The sequence below is a fragment of the Rhinolophus sinicus genome, chromosome 17 (genome assembly GCF_057876585.1).
Source record: "Rhinolophus sinicus isolate RSI-liver-muscle chromosome 17, RSI-T2T, whole genome shotgun sequence".
NCBI classification, from domain to species: Eukaryota; Metazoa; Chordata; class Mammalia; order Chiroptera; family Rhinolophidae; genus Rhinolophus; species Rhinolophus sinicus.
The window spans coordinates 120620402-120642508 of NC_142517.1; positions in this window are offsets into that span (position 1 = coordinate 120620402).

Consider the following 22107-nt stretch of genomic DNA (forward strand, 5'->3'; position numbering starts at 1 on the left):
AGAAGTGCTAACTATCACTAAATTGGCAATCATATTACAACCATATTACATTTACCCAATGTTACATATCAAATATATTTTAATTTAAAAAGCTGAATGCAATTTTAGCTATTTTGACATTGAATTTGTATTTAAAATATTATTTACAAAATAAAGTAAGTCCAGGCAGTTATACTAGTCAGTTCTGTTAGACTCATTTTATAAAACTGGTGAAACCTTGAACACAAAAACAGGAAAATAACAATGCAAAAAAGGAAAATTATAGCCAATCTTACCTTTGAACATGAAAAAACAAGCAAATCCAGGAATAAAAATTATAAACATTTAAATTCAGATACATACATTCACATGTGCATATACATGATAAAGGAGAAAAACAACAAGATAATGTTACTCACATTATGAAGAAACAATTTGATAAAATTAACATTCATTTATAATTAAAAAAACAAACCTTAGGAAACTAGAAATAAAAAGAAACTTCCTTAATATGGTAAAGCACGGTTCCAAAACCTAGAGCAGCAAATGTTAACAGTGCAACAGTAGATGCATCCATCCCCTTAGGAACCCGAAACACGACAAAGACACCTGCCCTCACATCTGTGTGCTCAACGCCATCATCACTTCTATTTACCATTGTCCCAAAGCTCCTGGCCGTCAAAATATAAGAAAATAAGTAAATGTAAGGATTAAAGGAGAAGTTTTGAAAGAATCACTATTTGCAGATGATGATTTGCTGATGTCTCAAAGAGATCTACAGAAAAAATACTGGAATAAATGAGAGTGCTCAGCCGACCGCTGGAGCACTGCTACACAGCAGCAACAATCAATTAGAAAATTAAATTTGTAAAAAAAAGACTTTTAGGGAATTAGGGTGTGGGCATTAGGGGGTTAGGGTTTAGGGCAAGGGGTTAGGATTAGGGATACAGTTTCATGTTTAGGGTTAGGGATTAAAGATAGAGTTAGGGTTAGGTGTAGTGTTAGGGATTAGGTTTGGGTTTAGAGTTAGGTCTAAGGTTAGGGATTAAGGTTAGAGTCACAGGTTTGGGTTAGGGCTAGGGTTTATGTTTTGGTTAGGTGAAGGGGAAAAGTTCAGGTTTAGATTTAGGGGGTTAGAGTTAGGGTTTAGATTACAATTAGGTTTAGTGTTGGGGTTAGGCTTAGACACAGGAGTTAGGTGTTAGACATAGGTTTAGTTTTAGAGGTTAGGTGTAGGTTTGGGGTAGATTTAAGTTAGGGTTTAAAAGATAGGGTTTAGGGGTTGGGATTTAGAGATTAGGGCTAGGGCTAGGACTGGGCTTGAAGCTAGGTCTGGCACTCAGCTAAGGCTGGGAGTGGGGCTGGGGCTCGGGGTTAGGGGCTGGGGTTATAAAATATTAGGGTTTAGCATTAGAAGTTAGGGTTAGAATTGGGGTTATGGTTAAGGGTTGGGGTTAGGCTTAGGATCTTGGTCAATGCCCAAAAGCTTGAACACAGACATTCGAATACCTTGTATAGATATTTATACCAGCACAATTCGCAAGAGCCCAAAACAATCCAAAATGTCCATCAACAGATAAAAGGGGGGGGGGGGGTTGACATAATAAAAATGGCAGCATGGGGTTAGCTTCTTGAAATCTCCCCTGGAATTTACAACAAATTGAACAACTATAACTCCACAAAGGACTCCCTGCACAGCAGACAGGCAAGACGAAGAGGCCCACTACTGAAATCACCTACAGGTGGGCGAATCGCGTGAGTGGGGGAGGAGGGAAAGGAGAAGTGCGGAGACGGAGCCGCGCGGGCGCAGGATGCAGACCCAGCTCAGTGCTCCGAGCTCGCTGCTTCCCAGAAATACCGCAGCTGCGGGAGAGGGAAGAGCTCGGACTGCTAGGGCTCCGCCAGGGCTCCACAGGGCTGAGGGGACAGCATATAACATGGCTGAACCCAACGCTCACGGCAGAGACCTCGGAACAAAGACTGAGGGAAGAAGGCTGAAAACGGTGGTTTAAGCCCTCACTGCCGAGCAGAGAACGGAGCCTTAGGCACTGAGACTAGCCGCCCCCTCCCTCCCCTCCCAGAGCTCACCCCGCCCCCACCTGCCGGGGCTAGAAGCGGAACAGTAGCAATGTCAGATCAAAAGAACAGAAAATTTGCTGTTTTGAGAACTGTGGACCGCAGACACAGATTTGCAGCCCAACTAGTTCCGGCAAAGGGGAGGGAGCTGTGGAAGCAGGACTGGCTGTGGTGGTGGTCGCCGCCATTGCTCTGGGCCACCTCTCAGCACTCACCCCGCCCCTGTCCCCATCTATCTAGGCGGATCCCTGAAGGAGTAAACAGAACTGCTAAAACACACGGGTTCTGAATCTGGTGCAGGAAGAACTTTGGAACTTCAGAAGCTCTCCACAATCCCAAACGGATGTGGTGCCCTATGACCTAGACGAACTGTTAACAGAGGAGATGCCCACCTTCCAGGGAAACACCCCATTGTGTGAGAAGCTGGAATAGTGCAGAGAAAACATAACAGTGTGGGAGAGAATAAAAGGCTGCAGTCGGAGAGAAAATAAAACATTCTACAAACAACTACTGGAAAACAAAAGAAAGACCTCTTTCTATCAACTTGTTACAGAACCCACTCCTGTAGATGTCTAGGAAGAGAAATAATAAATCATTAATTGCCATGAATAACCAAGGTAACAAGACAGCTCAGAAAGAAAATGAAAAGTCTCCAGAAAACGAACTGAAAGACATGGAAATGTGTGACTTAAAGGACAGAGAATTCAAGATTGCAGTTCTGAAAAAACAACGAGATGCAAGAAAACACAGACAGTCAGTTTAATGAACTCAGAAATACAATCAAAGAACAAAATGAACATTTTACCAAAGAGATTGAAATTTTGAAAAAGAACCAAATAGAAATTCTGGAGATTAAGAACTCAATAAAAGAAATGAAGAATGAGGGGCCGGCCCGGTGGCTCAGGCAGTTAGAGCTCCATGCTCCTAACTCCGAAGGCTGCCAGTTCGATTCCCACATGGGCCAGTCGGCTCTCAACCACAAGGCTGCCGGTTCAACTCCTCCAGTCCCGCAAGGGATGGTGGGCTCTGCCCCCTGCAACTAAGATTGAACACAGCACCTTGAGCTGAGCTGCCCCTGAGCTCCCAGAGGGCTCAGTTGGTTGGAGCATGCCCTCTCAACCACAAGGTTGCCGGTTCAACTCCCGAAAGGGATGGTGGGCTGTGCCCCCTGCAACTAACAACGGCAACTGGACCTGGAGCTGAGCTGCGCCCTTCACAACTAAGACTGAAAGGACAACAACTTGACTTGAAAAAAAAAAAAAAAGAAAGAAAGAAATGAAGAATGAAATAGCCAGCTTAGGTAGTAGAGTTGACCAGATGGAGGAAAGAATCAGTGACACAGGAGATAGAAACCTGGAAATGACACAGATGGAAGATGAAAGAGACTTAAAAGAAATGAAAGAACTCTACAAGAACTTTCTGACTTCATCAGAAAGAGCAATATAAGAATAATTACCAGAAGGAGAAGAAAGAGAGAAGGGAAGAGAGAGTAGATTCAAACAAATAGTCAATGAGAATTTCCCAAACTTGTAGAAAGAACTGGATCCTCAAATCCAAAAGTAAACAGAACACCTAATTACCTCAACCCCAAAGGCCTTCTCCAAGGCACATTGTATTGAAGCTGTCAAACATCAATGACAAAGAAAGAATCCTCAAGGCAGCCAGGGAAAATAAGATGGTAAGCTACAAAGGAAAGCCCATTAGATTATCATCAGATTTTTCAGCAGAAACTCTACAAGCCAGGATGGAGTGGAATCAAATATTCAAATTATTGAAAAAGAGAAATTATGAGCCAAGAATAATATATCCAGCAAAGATATCCTTTAGATATGAAGGAGGAATAAAGACCTTTCCAGACATACAGAAGCTGAATTTTCTAACACACAACCTGCACTACAAGAAATACTGAAAGAGACTATTCAACCAGCAAAAATAGGGATAATTTTTGACAACCAAAACATAAAAGAGGGGGGGGAGAATAAAGGCCTGACCCAGAATATGGGACTGGAGAAAGTGATCATGCTGAATAAAATGGAATACTCTAAATATAAAAATTACTTTTACATAAACTTAATGGTAACCATTCAAAAAAAAAAATCCAGAACTGAAATATATACTGTAATAAAAGAAGAAACACAGGGAAAATCATAGAATACCACCACACAGAAATAATAGACAACAACAAAAAGGCAAAGAAACAATGGAGACATAGTCTTACCAGAAAACCAAAGATAAAATGATAGGAAATCCTCATATAGCAATAGTCACCCTAAATGTAAATGGACTGAACTCACCAATAAAAAGGCACAGAGTAGCAGATTGGATCAAAAAACTAAACCCAACCATATGCCGCCTCCAAGAGACACATCTCAGCTACAAGGACAAGCATAGATTCAAAGTGAAAGGGTAGAAATTGACACTCCAAACAAATGGTACCCAGAGAAAATCAGGTGTAGCCATAATGATATCAGATGAAACAGACTTCAGTGTGAAAAAGGTTACAAGAGACAAAGATGGACATTTCATTATGATAAAGGGGACTATACAACAAGAAGACATAACAGTCATCAATATTTATGCCCCCAATCAGGGAGCACCGAAATATACCAAGCAACTACTAACAGAACTAAAGGGAGAAATTGACCAAAACACAATTATACTAGGGGACTTAAATACATCATTGACAGCTATGGATAGATCATCCAAACAGAAAATAAATAACGAAATAGCAGCCCTAAATGACACATTAGATGAAATGGACATAATTGACATATATAGAGCACTTCATCCTAAAACATCAGACTATACATTCTTTTCTAGTGTACATGGAACATTCTCAAGGATAGACCATATATTGGGACATAAAACTAGCCTCAGCAAATTTAACAAGATTGAAATCATACCAAGCATATTCTCTGATCACAAGGTTTTGAAATTGGATATCAACTGCAAAAAGAAAGCAGGAAAAAACACAACTACATGGAGATTAAACAACATACTTTTAAAGAATGACCAGGTCAAAGAAGAAATAAGAGGAGAGAGCAAAAGATACATAGAAACAAATGAGAATGAAAATACACCATACCAAAATTTTTGGGATACAGCGAGAGCAGTTTTAAAAGGGAAATTTATATTATTACAGCCCTATATCAAGAAGCAAGAAAAATCCCAGATAAATAACCTCACATTACACCTTAAAGAAGAACAAATGAAACCCAAGGTCAGCAGAAGACAGGAAATAATAAAAATCAGAGCAGAACTAAATGAAATAGAGAACAAAAAGACAATAGAAAAAATTAATGTGACAAAGAACTTGTTCTTTGAAAAGATTAATAAAATTGACAAACCCTTGGCTAGACTCACTAAGATAAAAAGAGAGAAAGCACTAACAAACAAAATCAGAAATGAAAAAGGGGAAGTTATCACGGACACCACAGAAATACAAAGGATCATCCAAGAATACTATGAAGGACTATATGCCACCAAATACAATAACCTAAAAGAAATGGACAAGTTCTTGGAAACATATAGCCTTCCAAGGCTGAACCATGAAGAACTGGAAAATCTAAACAGACCGATCACCAGTAATGAAATTGAATCAGTCATCCAAAACCTTCCCAAAAGCAAAGTCCAGGACCAGATGGCTTCACTAGTGAATTCTACCAAACTTTCAAACAGGATCTAATACCAATCCTGCTCAAACGCTTCCAAAAAATTGAAGAAGACACAGGACTCCCTAACTCATTTTATGAGGCCAATATTACCCTGATACCAAAACCTGGTAAAGACAACACAAAAAAAGAAAACTACAGACCAATATCTCTGATGAATACAGATGCAAAAATCCTAAACAAAATTCTAGCAAATCGAATGCAGCAATGCATTCAAAGGATTATTCGTCACGACCAAGTGGGGTTCATCCCAGGGGCACAAGGATGGTTCAACATACACAAATCCATCAATGTGATACATCACATAAACAAAATAAAGGACAAAAATCATATAATTATACCAATTGATGCAGAAAAAGCATTTGACAAGATACAACATCCATTTATGATTAAAATACGTAATAAGATAGGTATAGAAGGAAAACACCTTAACATAATAAAGGCCACATATGACAAACCTTCAGCTAATCTCATAATTAATGGTGAAAAACTGAAGCCCTTTGCTCTACGTTCAGGAACACGACAGGGCTGTCCTCTATCACGTCTGCTTTTCAACATAGTGTTGGAAGTCCTTGCCAGAGCAATCAGGCAAGAGAAAGAAATAAAAGGCATCCAAATTGGGAATGATGAAGTTAAATTATCACTCTTTGCAGATGACATGATGCTATATACAGAAAACCCTAACAACTCCACCAAAAAAGCTATTAGAAACAATAACCGAATACAGTAAAGTTGCCAGCTACAAAATCAATGTACAAAAGTCCATCGCATTCCTATATACTAACAATGAAATCTCAGAAAAAGAAATACAAAAAACAATTCCTTTTGCAATTGCAACAAAAAGTATAAAATACCTTGGAACAAACTTAACCAGGATGTGAAAGACCTATATGCTGAAAACTATAAGACATTTTTAAAAGAAATTGAAGAAGTCATAAAGAAATGGAAAGACATTCCATGTTCATGAATTGGAAGAATCAACATAGCTAAAATGGTCACATTACCCAAAGCAATATACAGGTTTTTGTTTTTTTTAAGATTTTATTGGGGAAGGGGAACAGTGTGTACTTCCAGGCCTTTTTTCCAAGTCAAGTTGTTGTCCTTTCAGTCTTAGTTGTGAAGGGTGCAGCTCAGCTCCAGGTCCAGTTGCCGTTTTCTAGTTGCGGGGGGCACAGCCCACCATCCCTTGCGGGAGTCGAACCGGCAACCTTGTGGTTGAGAGGACGCGCTCCAACCAACTGAGCCATCCGGGAACTCAGTGGCAGCTCAGCTCAAGGTGCTGTGTTCAATCTTAGTTGCAGGGGGCGCTGCCCACCATCCCTTGCAGGACTTGAGGAATTGAACTGGCAACCTTGTGGTTGAGACCCCACTGGCCCATGTGGGAATCAAACCGGCAGCCTTCGGAGTTAGGAGCATGGAGCTCTAACAGCCTGAGCCATCGGGCTGGCCCAGCAATATACAGATTTAATGTAATCCCCATCAAAATCCCAATGGCATTTTTTAAAGAAATAAAATTTAAAAAATCATCAGGTTTGTATGGAACCACAAAAGACCCCCAGTAGCCAAAGTAATCCTAAGAAAAAAGAACAATACTGGAGGTATCACACTCCCTGACTTTAGCTTGTACTACAGGGCAACAATAATCAAAACAGCAGGGTATTGGCAGAAAACAGACACAGAGATTAATGGAATAGAATTGAGAACCCAGAAATAAACCCACATAAATATGGACAAATAATTTTTGACAAAGAAGCCAAAAAACATACAACGGAGAAAAGACAGCCTCTTCAATAAATGGTGCTGGGAGAATTCGAAAGCCACATGCAAAAGAATGAAACTGGACTGCTGTCTGTCACCATGTACCAAAATTAATTCAAAATGGATCAAAGACTTAAGCATAAGGCCTGAAACAATAAACTGCAAAAAAGAAAACATAGGTACTAAACTTATGGACCTTGGGTTCAAAGAACATTTTTATAAATTTGACTCCAAAGGCAAGGGAAGTAAAAGCTAAAATAAATGAATGAGACTATATCAAACTTAAAAGCTTTTGCACAGCAAAAGAAACCATTGATAAAATAAAGAGGCAACCAACTGAATGGGAGAAGAGTTTTGCAAACAGCGCCTCTGATAAGGGGCTAATATCCAAAATATACAAGGAACTCATACAACTCAACAACAACAAAACAACCCAGTAGAAAAATGGGCAGAAGACCTGAAGAGATGCTTCTCTAAAAAGGACATAAAAAAAGGCAAATAGACATATGAAAAAATGCTCATCACTAATCATCAGAGAAATGAAAATAAAAACACAATGAGATATCACCTCACCCCAGTCAGAATGGCTATCATCAACAAGACAAATAGTAACAAGTGTTGGAGAGGCTGTGGAGAAAAAGAAACCCTCATACACTGTTGGTGGGAATGCAGACCAATTCAGCCGCTATGAAAGGCAGTGTGGAGGTTCCTCAAAAAATTACGAATAGAATTGCCATATGACCCAGCAGTCCCTCTCCTGGGTATCTACCCAAAAAATCTGAAAGCATTCATCCATAAAGACATGTGTGCTCCCGTGTTCACTGCAGCTTTATTTATGGTGAACAAGACATGGAAACAACCAAAATGTCCTTCGATAGATGAATGGATAAAGAAGTTGTGGTACATATACACAATGGAACACTATTCGGCAGTCAGAAAAGATGAAATAGGACCATTTGTGACAACATGGATGGATCTTGAGATAATGCTAAGCGAAATAAGTCAGACAGAAAAAGTAGAGAACCATATGATTTCACTTATATGTGGTATACAAAACTGAAAACAACAAAAGAACAAGACAAACAAATGAAGGAACAAAAACTTATATAGACATAGACAGTAGTTTAGGGGTTACCAGCGGATAAAGGGGAGAGGAGCTCTAGAAGAGGGTAAACAGTGTCTAGTATGTGGTGATGGAAAGAGAACTGACTCTGCATGGTGAACACACAATGTGAGCTATAGATAATGTATTACAGAATGGTACACCTGAAATCTATGTAATTTTAATAACAATTGTCACCCCAATAAATTTTTTTAAAAACCAGATGAAAGGATAAACAAAATGTGTTCTATTCATAAATGGAATCTTATTCAGCAATAAAATGGAGTGAGGTATTGGTACATCTGCAACGTGAATGAGCCTCAGATCCATTACGCTAAGTGATAAAAGACAGACATAGAAGTTCACACATACTGTATGCCTCACTTGTGCACCAAACTCAGAATGGGTAAATGAATAGAGGTAGACCAGATTAGTGGTTAGCAGGAGCTATGAGGAGTGGAAATGGGGAAGCAAGTGCTTAATGAGTCTGAGGTTCCCATTTGAGGTGATGAAAGTGTTCTGGAACGCGATGGAGGTGATGGTGCACAGCACAGTGAGTGTACTCACTGCCCTAAGTTTGTACACTTGAAACTATTTTAAAAGGTAAATCTGCTGCTGGCATTGGCACTTCCTTTAAACCTGGAATTACTTTGGAGCTGGTTCTAGGACTGGAGCTGGAAATAGAGCTAGTATTGGAGTTGGAATAGAAGTCGAGGATGGAGCTGGCTCTTCTTCAGGTGGTGGCGCTGGCTCAGACTCCGGACATGGCCTTAGAGCTATTGCAGGGCTGGTACCGGAGTTGCCAGCCGGCTGTGCCTCAGGTGTTAAAGCAAGAGCTGGTGGTATCGTTGGGTCTAGTTTCTACACATGGCACTAACTCTAGTCTAGATTGTGTGCCACAGCTGACCATATCTGATAAGAGAGTGTGTGAGCTGATTACAGAAATGGTTCTAGCTCTTCCTTGGCTCTCAGTTGGCTACAGGAGCTGTTGCCAGAGCTGGTACTGGACCTCGCACTATCCCAGGAGGGCTCATTCTGGTGTTGGCACTAGCTCTGGAGATGGCTCTAACTCTGGAGCTGCCTGTAGATCTGGTGGTGTTGGCAGAGTTGGTGCTGGACTTGGCTCTAGCTCTGGGCCTGGCCTTCCTTGTAACTCAGAAATTGGTGTGGGAGCTCATACTTTCTATAGAGCTGGATTTTTAGCTTGGGCTAGATCTGACCTATGAGTCAATGACAGCTGCCTGTATCTCTGGACTTGCTATAGAGTTGGTGGTGCTGGAGCTAGAGGTAGCCACGAGCTTTTGCTAGAGTTGGTGTAGATATTGGCTGTAGCTCTGGAGTTGATGCTGGAGCTGGCTCTAATTCTGGAAATGGCACCAACTCTAGCTCTGGAGCCAGGGCTGGACCCAGCTGTAGAACTCTTGCAGGGGTTGCTGCTGGAGCTGACTCCAGGTCTGTAGCTGGCATGAGAGCTACCACTGGTGTTGGTGCAGAAATGGCTCTAACTCTGGAGCTGGTGCAGGAGCTGATGCCAGGGCTGGAGCTGAGCTCCTCCGATCTTTGGAGTTGGTGGTGAAGCTAGGACTGGCAGACATTAGGAATGGCAGAATCTCTGGAGCTGGTTTTAGAGCTGGCACTGAAGCTGTTGCTGGAGCAGCAAGGAGTTAAATGTTCACAAACATAACTGCCACTCCATTCGCCTGTCAAACACAGAGAACATCACACTTCCTTTGAGAGTGTTCCCAGTGCATGAACCCACCCCGAGGGAGTCTTCCCAGACTGCAGTCCACCTGATGAGTGCCCACAGCAAGGATACAGCAAGGACCAAGGGATAGTTGCAGAATAAATGACTGTGGGATGAGTGACTAAGGATGGAGTCAATAAGAGGACCATCCAAATGAGCCTCCCCTGGACGTGGGGCCAGAGGACATCAGAGCACGGGTCTTGGATGACGGGTACAAAGGGCTTCTATTGGTCCCTGCAGTGCTCAGCCTCCTCCATCTGCAATGGGTTGCCATCATGGGAAGTCCTCAATGCCTCCTGAAATCATCCCAGTTCCTTTTTGGAGCAGAGAAAAGGGAATGGGCAGCTGAGAATGGATTTCATGGACCTTGGTCCTGAGAGGAATCCTGTGAGGAGCTGACAAGTGGCTCTAATGCCCTCAGGGCACCAGGCGAGAATTCCACGGGTCAGTCCTCTCAGGTAACACTCCCAACAACCTCTCAGCCGGAGCAAATTCTTTCATCTGCTTTAGGTACGAAGATATGGAGGCTCAGAGCCTGGCCTAGGGTCACCCCGCTGGAAAGAGGCTGAGCAGAGGCTAGAAATGTCTCTCTGACTTTAGATTTTGTATGTTTTCATAATGTCCATTCTGCATGTGTCCTCACAGGAGTTCAGGAGATTTGTTTTTATTCCTGCAAGGGTGACCACCCCCACATACCTTGTCCCCCTCAGGCCTCCAGACTCCACTGGTTCAGGGGGAAGAGCTGTCCCCCCGTACCAGGCAATTGGCTTGTTGGCCAGAAAGGGACCATCTATGGGCACTGCAGACTCCTCCAGTGCCAGGTGGAGCATATCTCTGGGCAGGACAAGGTTTTCCTTGGGGCACCAGGACCAAAGTTTCATGCAGCTTGAGAGGTGAGACGTCCTTGTCTTGGCATGGGGGTGTAGTCAGGTGGACCCCACTGGGCTCTAACAGGCACTAGGTCCCAATCCTCGTCTGCCATTCTGCAGGGCATAGATGGGGGCAGTGTTTTGAAGTCTCTGTTTCCTCACCAGAAAAAGGGGAAAGTATTTCTAAGGACCTCATGGAGTTGTTCTGAGGACTCAGTGAGATGATGCATGTCCAGAAAAGAGGCCCCAGTTAGGACTCCATCACTCTGACTGTATCTGCCGATGGTTCCTCCACTGAGAGCCCATTGCTGCCGTCAGCACCCTGTCTCTGCCAGCTGTATTCTCTCTGCCTGGCAGGCCCTGCTGGCTCTGACTCAATTGTTCCTCCAGAAAGCAATCCTTCTCCTGTCCAAGTGTGGATGGGGTGTCCCAGGCTGAGCTCCCGCATCACTGGGGTCCATGCCATCAGACCCAGACTACGAACACTGACTCTCCTGAGTGCTGGGCCCTGCACTCTGGGGCTTTCCTGATGTACGTCTTCTGCTGGAGGGGACAAATGTAGGCTCCCAGTGACAGTGTTCCCCTTGCCCAGGAAGCCACACTGAGCTGCCCTGAGCTTCCTGGGGCACCCCATCCCCATCCCTTTTCCCTGCTCAGCAGCGAGACAGCGTCTCCTGCTTCCAACGCCGTCAGGAGACCCCGGTCATTTTGGAGGTCTGTATTGAAAGCGTTCTCTGGAGGTGAGTTTGGTTTTGGATAGAGACTTGCATATGATTCCCGGCCTCTTCCTACAATCTAACCAGAGTCTGTGTGCCTAATCATGAAGGCAGCGCCCCAGCTCATGGCAGCCCTTTCCCCTTGGTCCTCCCTGGTGTCTGCTTTCACCTGCTGCCAATTTCCCCAGGGGCTTTTCTCTATCTTCCTCCTGCAAGAGGGCCTGTTTTCCTCCCTTTGAGGACCTATGTTCTCCGCACAGGGGCACCATTCTAGGCAGAGAAGAGAGTGGTCCCTGGCCATAGCCTCACTCAACAGCCTCCAAACATGAGACTCCTTGTTGGGACAGAGCCAGGAGTGCAGTTTCCAGGCTCTCGGCCTCACGTGGAAAGGGGCTGGCTCAGGTAGTAAATGGCCATCAACTGTGATTGCATGGCTATCATCTGTGGCTAGTTGGCCGTCAGCTATAACCAGTGAGCCATTGGCCACTAATATAACTGCTGTGGCTATGGTAACAGGAAATGGGGGCTGGCGAGAAGATAGTGGCTGAGCCAGCAAGCTGCAGAGTGTGGATTGCGGATTGCACAGAGGCGGATTGCAGCTAGCAAGTTGGTCGGTTGGCAGAAAAGCGGACAGCAGGTCACACGTTGTGTGAATCCATCCTCCAGTGAGACCATAGTGGTATGACTCCCCTACCTATGGGTCCGTGGGTGTTCCTTTTTGGCCTCACCATGTCCTGCATTCTTATGTGGGGAGCGGGAGCTGAGACCCCGCAGGCCGCCCCGCGTGACAAATGGCGCAGCGAGCAGGGTCTCCCACAGGACACTCCTCCTCCTGATCTTACTCTGATGGAGATGATAGCACCACCCTCCTCCTCAGGTGAAGTCTTGGGCAAGAGGTGGAGCTCCTTCCCAGGCAACAGCTGACTGGGAGGGAAGTTGGGGGGGGGGGGGGCAGAGGGTCGCTACTGCAAGAGCCTTGAGGATTGGTTAGGGGCTGTGCTCAGTTCTAAAAGCCTCGGTCTGAGGCTCTGACCTTCCCATAGCTTCCTCGAGCTCCACACAGAATTTGTAAAGATGCTTTGTGCTCAGACAAGCTCAAGGGTCCTGCTGTTGCAACTCAGAATTTCCCCCGGATTGAACACATCCAGGGCTGCGCACATCACTTGCTGACCTGCCTTTTTATTTTAATAAAACTTTTAAACAAAATGTTTATTAAAACCCAAAAACAAACAGGAATCAGCCTCCTCCTACATTACATGGCCGGACACAACATGATTCTACTGACATGAAAACTCTCGAATTGATCGATCCATAAAGACATAAAGAATATTGGTGGGTGCCAGCCCTGGGGACAGGCTTGGAGGTGGGGGGTGATGAATAGGTACAGGGTTTCTCTTTGACAAAATGTTCTTGAATAGAGGGGTGGAGGTGACTTTGCAGCATTGTGCCCTCTTGCAGAAATCACATGCTGTGTGGGATGCAGGGTTTTGCCAGCACGTCCCCTCACAGTTCTGCTCCAAAGCCCATGCACTTTTTCAATTTGTCCAGAGGTCCACCATCCTCTTCAGAGTAAAGGGGGGACACATCCATACTGAGAGGAGACGAGGAGGGCATCACATCGGCTGGACAATGGACACTGCCTGCCTATGAAGGCAAGTGTGACTGTCTTACTCCCAAATAGAATGCAGGCTCTGGAGGGCAGGACTGTGATCTATGCTCTGGGTACTGGATTAGGGTCCGTGCCTAGAAACATGCCTGCACCTAGAGGGTTTCCTGTACATTTGCTGAATCAGTGAGCCCCAAGCAGCCCCATCACAGATACGTGAATGAACCAGGGCCCCACTGCTCGCCCCGTCATTTCTGCCCTGGCTGCTCCCAGGACAGGCACCCCTACTGGCATCTCCAGTCTCCTTTTCCAATGAGAACACAGCTCAGCCCAAAGCCTTGGGGACAGTGAGGAATGAGGCAGAGGCTTCGTCGTGGGGAAGAGGCAAAGGAAAAGTTAGTGCCATTGCAGCCTCCAGCAGACTTTCCCACAGGGCCAGACACACAGAAAGCGCTTTTCAGGGAGGAGCCTACTGAATCCCTGTAATAACCCTCTCAGGCTGGTCCTCCATTCACCCAGTGCTCAGAGGAGCCAACTGAGACTCAGAGATGCAGTGACAGTCTGAAGACTCCCAGCTGGTCAGTGGTCCATCACCACCGTACTGAGGTATACATTTGATGCATATTGGCACAGTTTAGAGGGCCCTCAGGAATCCCCTTTCCACCCTGCCATCCCTGTCCTGGGGTGTAATCGTGACAGGACCACCACATTACCCACTGCCCAACACCGTGTTCCTGTGCAGGGCAGGCCCTTCCTTCATGTCCCTCTTCCCAGTGCATGAAGAGGAGGATCTGCTCAGACAGGGCTCACAGAGGTACGGTGGCCTGGAGGGGCCCGGCCTGCGCTGTGTAATGTTACCTTACGGGCCTCTGGGAAAATGGCCAGATGAGGGTCGAGTCAACATCTGCAGCATCAGGGGAGGCTCTCACAGTGGGGTTTCCTAAAGCAAGAGCCCCAGGAAGTAGGGAAGCAGCAAGACACCTTTCACTAGGGAGTGCTTGTAGCCACATGAGCTGGCTGTGGGGCTGTCACTAGAATGTGGGTGCCTGGTTACAGGGGTTCCAAGTTCTGCTGGGCTGTGTTATCAAAGAAGTGCTTACTTCCTGGGATCTCCTTCCCTAAGTCCCCTTCTCGAATCACACCTGTCCAACTAGTCCCCTGAGCTGCTGACTTCTCACCCCCTTGTCCATGCAAGATCTTGTCTTTATACAGTGACACCAACACACCACTCCCCACGGCCCCCTGGGAAATCTGATGCAGCCTGGGTCCCAGCTTTGAAATAGACCTTGGGTCAGACCCAGCTCCTCGTTCTTACTTCTTCTGGACCCTGATAAGCTCTAGTGCCTCCCAGGGCCCATCTGTCTCCTGTCTGCACAATGGGGATTATTCTAGCACGTACTGCAGAGGGATTTCCACAGGCGTATGTGGAATAATACCTACAAAACTGAAGGAGCGCTGCCATGTGTAGGTGGTGCCTCCAACCTCTGTTTTCTTCCTCTTGTCACCTCCTGTGTATGCGCCTCTTCTGATCCCACCCATAGTCCTTACATGGTGTGTGTGTGTGTGTGTGTGTGTGTGTGTGTGTGTGTGTGTGTGTGTCTGTCTGTCTGTCTGTCTGTCTGTCTGCCAGGGCTTACGTTCTGGATGCCCAGAAGTAAATGGGAATGTTTATAGCAGCTCTATTCATAACATCCAAAAACTGGAAATAACTGAAATATCTGTCCACTGGTGAATGAATAAACCGTGATGCACCCATACCATGGAATGTACCCAGCAGTAGAAAAGGAACAAACTACTGATGCATCTACAACACAGATGAATCTCAAAAGCATCATGCTAAGGGAAGGAATCCATACATACACACAAAAGGCTACATACATACTGTACAACTCCATTTACATGACATTCTGGAAATGGCAAGACTATAAGGACAAAACAAATTACTAGCAGTTGCCAGTGGCCAGCATTCAAGGGGGGGACTGACAGCAGAGAGCAATCATTGGTGGAAACGTTCTACGTCTTTTTATTAAATTTATTGGTATGACATTGGTTAGTAAAGTTACATGGTTTCAAGTGTACAGTTCTGCAATACACCATCTGTATATCACATTGTGTGTTTACCACCCAGAGTTAGTTTTCCTTCCATCACCATATATTGGATCCCCTTTACCCTCATCTACCACATCCCCCTTACCTTCTGGTAACCACTAAAATGTTGTCTGTGTCTGTGAGTTTTTGTTTCTTTCTCTGTCTTGTTCATCTGTTGCTTTCCCACACATGAGTGACATCACATGGTTCTCGACTTTTTCCGTCTGATTTATGAAATGTTTTACATCTTGATAGTGGTAGTGGTTACATAATTTTATTCAAACTCATCAAAATGTATGCTTAAAATTAGTGAACTTTATTTTAATTATACCTCAATAAGGCTGTTTTTGTTTTTGTTTTTAAGAATAAGGAGGAAGGGGGGGACTCTAATTGGTGACTTTGGGTGTTGCTAGAGCATTATTAGTTGACTATTCTGAAAACTGATAATTGAAGGGCAAGAATCAAGCAGTTACCTGCCTCTTCTGTACAGACTACGTCTCAAGGTACAATTTCTACCTGGTCCTTTTAGGTTCTATTAAACATTCGACTCAAGGCAACCATGGGCCACGTGGAGAATCACTCTCTGGGAGGCCTGAGGACAGGGACACCGCTGGCCAGCAGGCCGCGCCAGGCACTCCCCCTCTGTGGACGTGCCCTCCAGGCAGCCTACCCAGCAGCCCTTGGGCCATCCCAGCTCAGCGAGAGCTAGGTGCCAGGGGAGAACTCCACATGGCAGGTGCAGGAGCTGTGCTAACACGGTAGCCTTATGGGCCCAATGTCTCTGTAACAAGTCCATAGACAAGAGTTTCCAGGGTCCCCACGGGAGTTCCTGCATTTAGGGAAGCTGTGATGGATTGCATTTTCCGAAAAGGGATGTACTCTTGTCCCACATGTTATTCTAGAAGCTTGCCACATCAAGAAGTGAACTAATTTTCCTTCCCTCAATCAAAGCAGGTTGTGACTCATTTGTAACGCAGCAGAGGTGCTGCTGCGAGACCTTGGGGGCCAGGTCAGAAAACACAGTGAAATGTCCACCTTGCTCCCTGAGTATTCACACTGGAGCCAGAGCTTCTACAAAAGCAGTCCCAAGGCACCTAAGCTGGGATGGGCGCTCCATTTGCCCTTTCCCCATTCCCCTTTCTTCTGATCAGGAATGCAAACATTCCAGGTCTTGTGGATCCCTTTGGAGGCAGGGCCCACATGCTGAGGACTGAACTCCAGGTTCCTGATAACTGGTGAGGACCAGCCTGGACGCTAACATCTGGACTTTATCTATGTGAGAGAATGACCCTGGTGTGTTGAGCCACCCTTATTGTGGGTTCTGTTCTATGCAGGTAATCTAATCCTTTCTGGTACAGATAGCATTCCACAGCAGAGAAGAGAAGCTGCCTCTGGATATTTTATGGAGATTACACTAGACAGGGTCCATAGCCTACTACACTATTATGGGAGACCCGAAAGACAATCCCCACATAGAGGCCAGGAACCTTGGCATTCATACCTATACCAAATGTTCTCTCTCATGGGACAAACAGATTATGATCATAGCTTTTGAACAAGGTATGTCAAAGTGGCTGACCCCTTCCTGGAAGAGAGACTGCACATCTGAACTGAGGGAAAGTGAACTATGTCAGTGTCCGCACAGGAAACAGATGGTATGTTACATTGGATCATGTGGAGTGAGTTTAATAAAAGAAATACCTGAGGGCGTGGGCAGGGTGTAGGGAAATGGCCTGGGGTGGTGCAAAACCACAGGCCACATCAGACATCCTTAGGGACAACAGGACAAAGCAGTGCTGGGACGTACAGAAAGGGGCTTGTGTAGAAAGGGCTACATGCAGAGGTGTGACGTTTGAGGACCACAGCCAAGGCAGGGTGACAACGCAGCAAGCGTCCAGAGGAGCAGGCTCCCTCCTCTCCTCCCCTCTCTCTGATCTGCCTGTGCTCCCGGCTGAGCACAACCACAGGTCAGAGGGCTGGCCAGAGCACCCCTCAGGGAAGGACACTGAGGGAAGAGTGGGGGGGGGGGGTGTAAGGGCAGGAGACACCCGCACACAAGCAACATGTGCAGCTTCCCAATTACAGCTCCTCTGTCACACTCTTGCTTACTCACCCTGTGTTTACCTCTGCAGGTCTGTGTTCGGGAAAATCGCTTTATATTCCAAAAACTAGAGGAAGAAAAGTGTCTTTATACTTCCCTATAGGCCACAGTTGACAATTGAAGAGTCCCATTTTCAAGCAAATAATATTTCCATGTGATCTGGGTATTGTAATTGACAGAGGGAAAAAAAAAACCTTCAACCAGGATCAACCTGAAATTTCTATCACATTATGATCAAAATAATTTTAATAGAATCTAGTGCAGAGAGGAAAAGCATCCCCTACTGGGTAAGCTTAGCATACCTGTCCCTGAGTCCTCTCAGCAAACATGCCCCTCCCCCCACACCTCCATGGCGGATCAGGCCTGGGACAGACACCAGGCCCAAGGCCAGCCCTTCTGCCGCTGGTCAGTAACCACTCAGATTCGCTCTCTCACTCACAATGTAATTAACCGTGCCTAACACTATACACACACACACACACACAAAAAAAAAAAAAATTCTACATGGTTTGAAGACTTACACATGAAAATCAAAATAAAACTTCCAGAAGAAAACAGGCAATTCATGACCTAAGTATAAACAAATACATTTTAAAAGGGACACAAAAAGCATTAACCATAAAATAAAATATTGATAATTTGATTACATTAAAATAAAGGATTTCTGTTCAGTAAAAGTCACCATCAAGAGAGTAAAAAGGGGGGTGGCCAGTTAGCTCAGTGGGTTAGAGCGTGGTGCTAATAACACCAAGGTTACTGGTTCGATCCCCACATGGGCCACTGTGAGCTGCACCCTCCCTAAAAAAAAAAATTTGTGACACATTTCTCTTTCAAAGGACTCAGATCGAAAATATACGAAGAACCCTTACAAATTACTATGAAATTATTTTCAGCAATCCAATTTTGAAAATAAAAGACTGATACAACTTCACAAAAGAGGGTATCCAAATACCCAATAAATGTATGAAAAGGTGCTCAACATTACTACACATCAGATAAACGGAAATAAAAACTCAATGAGATATCATGACACACCTATCACGATGGCTTAAAGCAAAAGGCTGCCAGTACCAAGAGACAGTGAGAAGGTGGAGCTGCTGGGATTCAGGTGTGTTGACAAGCACAGGGTGAAACTGTACAGCCACTTTCTAAAATGATATGGTAGTATCCACTCAAACTAAACTGGCCTTTATCCCATGACCCAGAAATTCCATTCCTAGGTCTAGACCACCCCATCTAAAAATATATAAGAATGTACATAGTAGCTCTGTGTATAGTACCCAAAAGCTGGAAATGCAAATGCCCACCGAAAGAATAGATTTAAAAATTGCAGTATATTCATGCTATGAACACGTACACAACAAAAAGAGAAAAAAGAGAATTTCTGCCTCACACAACACCATGGCTAAATCCCGCAGACATAATGAGTGAAAGAAGCCAGACACAAAAAAGTACCTGTTGTTTGATCACATACATATGAAGTTCTACAAAACAAATCCACGGTGATGGAAATGAGAACCTGTTCCCTTCAGGAAGAGGAAAGGGCCATGAGAGCTGGAAATGTTCTGCATCTTGGTCTGAGAATGACCACGTGTAAAAATTCATCTGTATACTGTACTAAACATGTGTTAAATCTAAACATTTTTTTAAAATAATTTAATTAAGAGACAGGGTGTGAATCTAAAAATGCATGTCGGGCACCATGGCAGGCCCAGCTTATAGGGGAGAAGAGAGAACAGTGAGGAAACCAGCCCCAGAGCAGAAAATGGGGCATGAGGGGTCTTGAAGCCTCAGGAGAGACAGGGAAGAGGCTCCAGCTTAGCCTCTTAGGGTCAAATGTCATTACAAAGTCCCCAGCCCTGCACCCACAAGTCCTGACCACATTGCATGAAATCTCAGCATTCTGACAATAAACCCTACCACTAATCTGAGGTGATTAAAGTGGACTGAAGCTTATTATTTCCTCCGTAGTCAGTAAGCTGTTTCTAAATGTAAAATCCATGGTCGGGGAGAGTCTAAGGAAGCAGATGATAGGAGTGCAAATTAGTGTAACCTTTCGGGAAGACAGTTTTGTAGTATAAAGCAAAAGCTTTAAAATGAGCGCACTCTAGGAATCCTCAGACAATATTGAGACATTCCCAGAGATTTGTTTAAAAAGTAAAAATGGAAAAGGAAAATAACCAAAATGTTCAACAATAGCATTCAACTGTGGAACATTCATCCATTCTATGATTTCATTTTAAAACTATGCTGTAGGATATAATTAGAGTATTAATTATAATATGAAAAAACTCAAGACATTTTAATGTCTTTGAAAGCGGTAATGATTAAATTACATAGCCACACTATAAACTATTATGTAATATTTTTAAAAGGAAAAAATAAGACAAATCTATATGTCCTGAGATGTTGACTAATTGAAAGAGCAAGTTGCAAATAAAATGTATAATATGAACAGATTTTGTTAAAATTCACAAATATAGTGCTTATATATTTACATTTACATTTAAAATATTATTAAAGTATATTTTTAATTTTCATACTCATGACTATTTGGATTTTTATAATGAGCATTACTACTGATGTAATTTTTAACTAATAAAAAATGTTAAATAATATTAAAATTGATACAAAAAAATAATGAAACCAAGATCCATTATATATTTCTAATTAAAAGAAGCAATTTATAAGAGAATGTACAGTATGATTGTATTTTATGTAAAATTTAGAACCACACAAATATTAACAATGGATATTTTTAGATGTTGGTATTAAGGAAAAGATAAATAATAAAATGGTTTAAAATAAAGATACATTGGTAAAAGTAATGTTAAACAAAAACTTTCGAGGACAAAACTCTTCTGAAAAACAGGGCTTATAGAGCCATCTTCTAGCGAGAAAAAAGACCAGGCCCTGAGGCATGCAATCTAAACCACCAGCAGCGGAGCCAGATACACAAGGCAAACATGTCCCCTGTGCTGGGATTGACAGGGCTCTTTTATAATATGAGTTTGGAGAAGAAAGACGTAAGATGTTTTGAAAGAATTTACATTGGCCATAGGTAACAAGAGCGGGAAAGGGTGAAGCAGGGCTGGCTCTGGGACAGGTGCACAGTCCATAATTAGGAAGTGCTTGGTGGTGGGCAACAGTCCAGAGTCTGGTGGTCAGCTACACCTTTTTAGATAAGAGCTTAAATAGCCACCTGGAAGTTGATTCAAAGATTCAACATACATTCAAGAATGGGAGCAATCTTTTGTTGGTTTCTGCTCATGGTTGTGTTAACTGATTAACTCCTTGTCCCTTCTTCTCACTCTCCGGCCCACTGTCATTTAATTTAGGACATCTCAGAATTTTTCTCGTCAGTAGGCAAATTTTTTAAACTAAGAGGAAGCTATGTTAGTGACAATGTGGAAGAGACAGCCATTTTCACATACATTTGGTGGTAGCATAAACTGGGACTTTTCAGGAAAAAAAACTTAAAATTATGTATCCAGAGCCTTAAATATATTCATTTTCTTAGTGCAAGAACCTGAGTTCTAGGAATCAATCTTCAAAGAAATAACCTCAGAAATGCAATCAAAGATTGTACACATTACACTATTATTTGCAATAATGAAAAACTGGAAACTTTGTACAGAGAGACTATCAATATTACTCTTTATAGAGACATAGAAAAAAAATCAGAACAATATAAACCAAAATTTTAACAATGCTTTCTTCTAGGTGGTGAAAATAAGATTATTTTATTTTTTATAGGTTCCTATTTTTTTTTAATTTACTAATGATCTTCTACTGCTTTGTAAAGTTGTGGAAAGAATTTTTCTGAAAACAACAGAGATAGGGCAATAATCATTGTTTGATCGCTGGGATTCCATTTATATGAGGCACCTAGAGTAATCAAATTCATAGAGACAGAAAGTACATTGGCAGTTGCCAGGGGCTGGTGGGAGCAGGGAATGGGGAGTTAGTGTTTAACAGGTACAGTTTCAGTTAAAGAAGATGGGAAAGTTCTGGAGATGGATGGTGGTGATGGTTGTACAAGAAGGTGAATGTATTTAATGCCACAGAACTGTACACTTTAAAGTGGTTAAAATGGTTAATTTTATGTATATTCAACCACAATTTAAAAAAAAAAAGTACACCCCATAAGTTTTTGAATAGCTTCTGTGAGCTGTTCCACATCTTTCCAATAAACTCTTTTTTTATTCCTTTTATGGTATGTAATTCTTGAAACTAAAGGCTTCTAACTCCTAAGAAATTAGCAATGTCCATCTGCAGGATATACCCAGGAAGAAAACCACCCCAATGTGTTAAGGGTGTCAGTAATCTTGGAACTACACAAACTTTATGTGGATTTTTTATATCAGTTACCCAGTTAATGGGAACAAAGAAAGCTC